Source organism: Vicia villosa, linkage group LG3 (genome assembly GCF_029867415.1).
Source record: "Vicia villosa cultivar HV-30 ecotype Madison, WI linkage group LG3, Vvil1.0, whole genome shotgun sequence".
Taxonomy (NCBI): domain Eukaryota; kingdom Viridiplantae; phylum Streptophyta; class Magnoliopsida; order Fabales; family Fabaceae; genus Vicia; species Vicia villosa.
The window spans coordinates 16,453,111-16,461,798 of NC_081182.1; positions in this window are offsets into that span (position 1 = coordinate 16,453,111).

Sequence of the window (8,688 nt, forward strand, 5' to 3'; positions counted from 1 at the left end):
CCTGCCTCTTTATGGCATGGGTCAGTCTTTAAGCGAATGATAATTCGATGACCCTTCTACCTCCAAACGAAAGGCTTCCTGCCCTCTTATGGCAAGGATAGACCCTTTCATTCTGAAAGGCTAAAAAGAGACCTATCATCTGAGTTTAAGGTAATTGCCCCTAATTTCCTTGCCATGCTCTATTTTCTATATTCTTTCTCAAAATTCTTCAAACGCTGGCTACGCTCATTTACGAGCTAAAGTCCATTTTTTCCTCTTTCATCTACATTTTCTGAAAACGAGCAAGCAAAGCAATTAAGAGCCCATGGAAAACCATGGATGCAAAGGGTGCCTTACACCTTCCCTTTGCATAAATTACCCCCCGAACTTAGATTTCTTTAAAAGGTTTTTTTTCTGTTTCTTTTAGCCTTTCTGAATTTGTTTGGATAAAATAAAAGTCGGTGGCGACTCTTACTATCCGCACATTTCGATAAAGTCAGTTCACCGTATTACAGAACTGGCGACTCTGCTGGGGATTAATTTCGATAAAAGAGGGGTTACCTTAAAAGTTTAGGAATCACTTAAATGTTTTCTATTTGTTTGCTTTGCTTGTTTTATTTTTCAGGGCTGTTTTGGGAAAATTGAAGGACGAATCCTATTCCCGGATTCAAGAACACTTAAGATTAGGAGTGGCATAGTCATGGGGACCTCTTTCACATATGTGGGAGATGAGTCAATATGAAGTTCACGCTTGAGTTAGGACTCCATAGCATATGCACACCTTTCTCAAATGAGGGGGGTCTATGTATGTGTCTGTGGGTGCGCCGGAGCTCAAGGACCTTTAGTTACCCTTAACCCATCCTGGCCTTTAGGAACGTAGTGGGGGGACTACTCTTGACAAATGTTAAGAACTAGTCGCTACCCGATGCTACAATTCAGATAGGTTATTTCTCAAAGTATCATTGCATGATGCGAATGTATCATGTCCGAGGGTGCTTTAGAAAGGCTGACAATTCTGGATAACTTGTAGAACCCGTTGCTGAAATCTCTTTATCCATAGAAATACCCTTGGGAAGGACACCTGATCAGACCCCATGCAAGCCTTAAGCCAAAAATTGTGTGACTTGCGTGACTTGCCTGTGTTTGCTACTAACCTTCGTTTCTTGCAGGTTCTATTAAAAGGACTTGTTTGTCCTTACTATCTCACGCTATGCCTTATGAGCTGCATTCGCATAACATCATGACATCATAAGCATAACATGATTTAACTAACCCTTTCAAGGATCTTAGGAATTTAGGGCGCACAATTTCAGGTGCTCTTATCAAGGACTAAATTCCTATCTAGGGGCAAGAGGATTTATTTTCCTCTGGCCATGTACCTTCCATTCAAAGACACCGCACCTATCAAGGGGCAAGAGGATTTATTTTCCTCTGGCCACGTACCTTCCAATTCAGAGACTCGATACCTATCAAGGGGCAAGAGGATTTATTTTCCTTTAGCCATGTACCTTCAAATTCAGAAGTATCCTGAATCAGAGGCGATGACCCACTCGATATGGTGAGCTTGATTCTCAAAGAAGGACGTCCAAAGACGAAAGTCAGAATTCTCTAGACATAGTTGTGTTTGATTCAATGTCTAAACGTTGCAAACTAAATTTCCTATAGATCCTTGAAAGCATTGCATTTGCATTCATAACATCGCATAACATGTTTCTTACAATAGGTCTCTCATCCTTCCTCGCTGTTTATTTCAGCACCATGAATCTCGAACAATCAGTTAAGGATCTCCAAGCTCAAAACACTGAGTTCCAAGCCTTGATTCTGAATTTGTCCAAGGGGCAAGATGAGCTGAAATCCCTTCTGACTAAGAAGGAAAAGAAGACCAAGAAACCTAAAGGTGTTCTCAATCTGGGAAGAAGGTTCAAAGGTCCTCTCAAAAAGGTTGAAGAAGCTGAAACTCCCAAAGAGGGTAAGAAGACTCGAGTGAAAAAGCTCGGACCGATCTTGCAACTCAGGGATGCTGAAACATCTGAAGACAGTGACGAGGATGAGCAAGATGATGATGCTAGTGTCAAAACTGATGCAAAAAGTAACCAAGATTCTGCCAAACTCTCTGAAGAAGAAGAGGACTATTACCATGGGGACGAACATCCCGATGACAAATACAAGATGTTAGAAGAGCGTCTGAGAAGCGTGGAAATTCAAAAGGTACCCGGGCTGGATTTTGAAGAGCTTGGACTCGTTCCTGGGGTCGTTATTCCTCCAAAATTCAAAACTCCCGCATTTGCTAAGTATGATGGAGTCTCCTGTCCTAAACTACACTTGAGGTCTTATGTAAGGAAGATTCAACCTCATACTGCTGATAAGAAGCTCTGGATCCACTTTTTCCAAGAGAGCTTATCTGGAACTCAACTCGAATGGTACTATCAACTGGAAAGTACCCACATCCGTACCTGGGAAGATTTGGTTGTTGCTTTCTATAAGCAATATCAATATAATTCTGACCTCGCACCAACTCGCATGCAACTACAAAGCATGTCTATGGGACCTAAGGAAAGTTTCAAGGAGTATGCTCAGAAATGGAGAGATCTAGCTGGAAGAGTCAAACCTTCCTTGGCTGACAGAGAGATGGTAGATATGTTCATGAATACACTGACTGGCCCTTTCTATAGTCATTTGCTGGGAAATTCATCATCTGGATTCACTGAGCTTATACTGACTGGGGAACGTGTCGAGAATGGCATCCGAAGTGGTAAGATTCAAGTGGCTACATCCTCAAGTACTACAAAGAAGCATTTCAATGGGAGATCAGATTCCAATGCTGTGTATGGGCAGAAAAGGATAAACCATGATCAACATATTGGGGCAGTTCTGAGCTCCACACCGGCGCCTCAACAAGGTCGTCAAGACAAACAAGTTACACCCAGACGTCAATTCACAAAGATCAACACGTCGCTAGCTCAAGCTTTACAACATCTGCTAAAGGCAAATTTGATCACCCTGAGGGATCCTCCTAAGAATCCTAACACCTCTGCTCCTAGTTATAAACCCAATGCGAGGTGCGCATATCATTCTAATAGTCCTGGGCACGACACAGAGAATTGTTGGCCGTTGAAGAACAAGATCCAAGATATGATCGACGCTGGTGAAATTGAGTTCGACCATCCTACAACTCCTAATGTGATCACTGCTCCCATGCCTAATCACAACAAGATTGCTAATACTATGGATGGCTAGAAGGATGAACTTTTTAGATCATTAGATTTACTTTTGTTTGCAATTTCTATCCTGTTTGTTTAAACATTCGACTTATGATAGACATTATCTGTTTTAATAATTATCATCAATGCATTGCATATGTTTGTCTTGAATACATTATTTCGTTATCACTCATTTCAAATCACTTATTTACTTTGCATATGTTTTGTGTTTATTCAACTCCTGCTAAGCTGTAAGCCTTTTGAGGGAGGATGACGAAAACGATACCGCAACCTCATACAGTATGCTTTTGAACGGACTATGTTGACGATGTACAGGCATTATTTCAATTCCTAAACAGTGGAGATATAAGGATGATAATCCCTCGTCAACCCCTTTGAGCCTAAGAAGTAGAAGTTTCTTTCTTGTACTAACTAAAACCCTTGATCATAACCTGGGGCAGGGTAGTTCTCAATTAATTTGGTTGTGCATTCTATTTTAAGAGAATAATTCAGTACATCTTTCAACAAAGGGTCTAATCACAAGCATTCATCCGCACACATCAAAGAAGTGTTGGAGATGTCAGTCAAAAGCCAATGATGTTTCATCAATCATTAAGCAAGGCAGTCATTATCTTTCAAAAAGAAAAAAAAATGAAAAAAAAACATATATACAAAGAAAAGCCTGCTAAGTCAAAAATCAAAAAGATGACTTAGGCAAAAATCGAGGCATCCCGCTGACTGTAAGCTCACAATAGACAGTTCAGGCAAAAGTTAGGGATATCAAAAAGATGAAAAAGGAGAAGTCAATAAATTCTTGAACAACACAAAGTTGTGACTACCAAAAGGAAAAAATGACTGCCATATCAGAAGTTCTCATTACTTGTGAACTATCAACATTATCGAAGGCGCAAATCCATAGATCTCTTGGAACCTGAATGCATAAGTTGAATTAACTGAGCTTAGGATCGAAGAACATCACGAAGAGGGGTGGGTACAAATAAACTTTGAACCTTTATCCTTTGTTTCTTAAACCGTGAACCAAGCCACGTTACAACCTTTGAAAGTCCTAATTGAAACATGGTTAGTTCGAAAGCATACTGTTACCAAAAAGGTATCCTGACTCCTTAAGGTTTACCATAAATGCCAAGTTGATGTCCCGCTTTTACAAACGACATGTTGTTATAAATATCATGTTCTTACAAATGTCATGTTTTTACATCTCCTGCTTTAATGTTTTTCAAAAACTCAAGACAAACGTATGCATTGCATCTCATGAATACATTATTAAACATATTCTGCTACATAATTTCAAATGTTAGCAACAGAAAGAACTTGCACAGGGTACAACTAATGACTGAAAGTTATCCCGACAGACAATATTACTCCAAGAAGCAATGTCTCCTACGTATACAAGGGGCATGACACGTTTTTCCCAATCAATCTTGGGCAATCAAGTCAAGATTCCAAGAATCTCTCAAAAGCCAAACAGTCAGGGGCATCATCCTAAGTTTCCGATTACTAGGGGCATGTCGCCTACAATATACACTTCATAAAGTCCTCACTAGAAGGGGAAAATCTATGAAAGTCCAGCTTGACATCTGATCAATACTTAGTGGTGTGTCCTAACCAAATCCAGGAATGGTAGTTACTATAATACTGGGGGCAACTTTCACCCATGTCTCCCCACAGAGATGGGTTCACAAGATCATATCCCCACAGAGTAATCATTAAGAAGATATCTTCAAACACTCTCGACAAAGACATGGCTCCCCAACAAAGTTTACATCTTCAACATTGCTGGTTCTCCAACACTTTGCTCTCCGCCAACATGGTTTATTAATGTCTTTATTCTCAATCAGGGTACATCAAGTTACTGATCATCCCCAAGCAAGAATCATAAATCCCCAGTTGTACTTCTTCAAGACAAAATCAAACGACAAAATCACAAAGATACAGAGATTTATTTTCTCAAGATACTCCAAATAGCATAAATCACTTTCATACATCATGTGTCATAGTAAATTCATACATAACATACATACGCCTCATTGCCTATGCATAACACTTTCATTACAACACATGCATCACAACATTGCATAAAACTAATGTTCCTTTTTCAGCCTACTTCTACAATCAAATAAACATTGTCTTCTAGATATAGTGCAGAGATAATCAAATCAAAGATTTAATTCTGACGCTCATTCAAGATGGAGATTTAGTTCTGATACTTAATTTTGGATATCTTCCAAAGATAGCTCAGAGATAATCAACACATATATCTAAATTCTGATACTTAGTTCCGGATATTCTCCAGAGATAGTTCAGAAATGATCAAGACAAAGATTTAGTTCTGACACTTAATTTTGGATATCTTCCAGAGATAGTTCGGAAATGATCAAGACGAAGATTTAATTTTGACACTTAATTTTGGGTATTCTCCAAAGATAGTTCAGAAATAATCAAGATAGTTATTTAATTCTGACACTTAATTTTGGGTATCCTCCAAAGATAGTTCAGAAATAATCAAGATAGTTATTTAATTCTGACACTTAATTTTGGGTATCCTCCAAAGATAGTTCAGAGATAATCAAGATAGTTATTTAATTCTGACACTTAATTTTGGGTATTCTCCAAAGATAGTTCAGAAATAATCAAGATAGTTATTTAATTCTGACACTTAATTTTGGGTATTCTCCAAAGATAGTTCAGAGATAATCAAGATAGTTATTTAATTCTGACACTTAATTTTGGGTATCCTCCGAAGATAGTTCAGAGATAATCAAGATAAAGATTTAATTGTGATAATTATTTCGAAAATAGTTTAGAGATAATCAAGACGACGATTTAGTTCTGATACTTAGTTTCGAGTATCCTCCATGAATAGCTCAAAAGACTTAGATTTAATTCAGTTACTACGAACGGTGCTGACATGATCAATCTCCAATAAATTTTCTCTCAAGGCCTGGATGGCATCTTTAAGCCCATCTCCGACAAAAGTCCCTATTTCAGCTAGGGCAAATTTCTTGGTATTCTAGTGTTCAATCATCTTCCACCTTCAGATACCGACTGGCATATAAACCACTCTACATCTTCAGGTTTAAGATAATTGAACAGGGGCAGCTGTCATACCCCAAAATTTGCCCATACAATTTCTCTTACACAGATACAAATCAATACACAAAGCTCCAAGACACACTCTCCTAAGCAAAGCACAGAAACTAGGGATCGACTTATTCAAAGGAAAAGCAGTGAATCAATGGCTCCAAGACATCTAACATGGCTCAATATATTCTACAGTACCTCTATGACAAGTATCAAGGCCTATCTCAAAGTTCTGGTCACTTAACTGTTCAGAAAATCAACAGTCGACTAGTTGACCTAAAAAAGTCAACTGTGGTCAAAGTAAGGTCAAAACTCCTGATTTTTTGTCAAGATCCTCATATTGAAGTATCATTCACCATTTGATCAAGAATTGATCATGGTTCATCAAGGGAAGATCAAAAAAATCAACAAATCAAAAATTTCTAAATTAGGGTTTTCATAGGAGAAAGTCAACTGAACTTTGACCAGCCATAACTCCCACACGGAACATCATAAATTTTCCATCCAAAGCTCATTTTGAAGTAAATTTGATTCTCTACAATTTTGTCTCTCACATGCCAAGTCCAAAAATGCTTCATTTGAGAGATATGGACCAAAACATCATAGGTCCTTTTCAAAAAGTCAACAAAAGGATACTTTTTTCAAAAGGACACACAAGGAGCATGGAAAATCATTTTGATATGAGACCAAAGACATTGGTTAGAGGACTCTCTGAGGTTTCTAAAAAGTTCAATAACTTGAAAAAATATGGAAGTATGAGGAAATGGCAAGATGTACAAGTTCATTGATTGTTAAGGGTGTGCATGAAAGAAAAAGGCCCAAAATCCCAAATATATTCAAATGAGCCCAAATTATTTATGATCCAATCCTCATCCTTATGATTATCCAAGACCAAAAATATTATTTCCACAAATTTGTTTGATTTATTTAATTTATTATGATTTTTTTATTCAATTAAATAAAATCAAATAAATTAAAGGAAAATCAAATATTTGATTCAAAAGCTTAAAAGAATCATATCTAACCATCAATTATATTCCCCAATCAATACAAATTCGTGAAAATAAGTTTGTTAAAGTTTGGATTGAAATCTTGACCAAATTAGAAACTTACATGAGCCATATTTTTCAAGATTGCCAATCAAGGATTTCATTGGATTTGATTCAGATTAATTGACCTAATGTACTATACTATATAAGCATAACATCACCAAACCCTAAGAGGAGAGGATTCTGCAGCAAAAAGAGAGGACTCGGACTAAAAGAATCCTATTCCAACTCAAAAAAATTTGAAGAACAAGGGAATTCGGTTTGAGAGCTGGAAGAAGATTCAAGGCGTTCTAGACATTTAAACACGTCCCTGAAGCTTCACTGAAAGGTTCCAGATTGTTACCAAGCCTCCTCGCGTCACGAACACACTCACAAATTCTACGGTTTGCGTTTCTTTTTTTTAACTTCGATTTCAATAATTCGCGCGTCATTTACATGATTTGGCTGCATATATGTGTTTATCTTGGTGCATATAATGTTTCTGGAAGGTTTGATTGAAGGATGAACACGTGAATAGGTTTACACCATTGTTAGGGTTTTGAAAACTCTAATTAGGATCCCATGTTCTAAGTAAAATTGGGTCGGATTGATGGTACCAGTGGAATCGAAACACAAATTGCAATCGATCCATGTCTGTATGGTTGATTTATGCGTTGTATTGTGAGTTGTATGAATTGCAGGTTTTCGGCTACGCTTGCAAAACGTGGGCAAAAGTGTTGCCTTTTCTTTCAGAATCCCAGCGAAGAAGATGAGTGCTGGGCGCGCAAAAATTAATTTAAATATTAATTTAATTGTTTATATGTTTTCCTGATTGCTTGTTTGACAGCGGATAGGGAGTGCCCTAGTGGAACGCGCCTTAGTTTCTTAAGCATGGGGATGACGGTTCGATTCCTACCCCATACAATTGTTTTTGCTTATTTTCTGTATTAAGGCTTATCACGATCCAATGTGCATGATCTACAAGAGTTCATCACACAACCTCATTCCTGGCCGCCGGATTTCCATTCGAGACTGATCCAAGGATCCAGAAGGTGCGAGACCACCATGCGCCCTTATAGATTCACCGCACCTGATCAAAAGCTGAGTTATTCTTCTTTTAATTATATAATTTGATTTTCTTTTTATTTTGGTTATAATTGATATTAGTTTTAAAACTCTTTTAAGGTTTCTTTTTATAAAACTTATTTCTAATTTTCTTTTTTTCATAAAAACTATTTAAAATAAAAAATATTTATTTTAATTATTATTAATAATTATATGGGTGAATATTTAAATTAATCTAAATTGTTTTAAATTATTTGATTAATTGTTAAAATTAGAAAATCTACTCGAGACTGTATTTTTACCGATCTAATTAA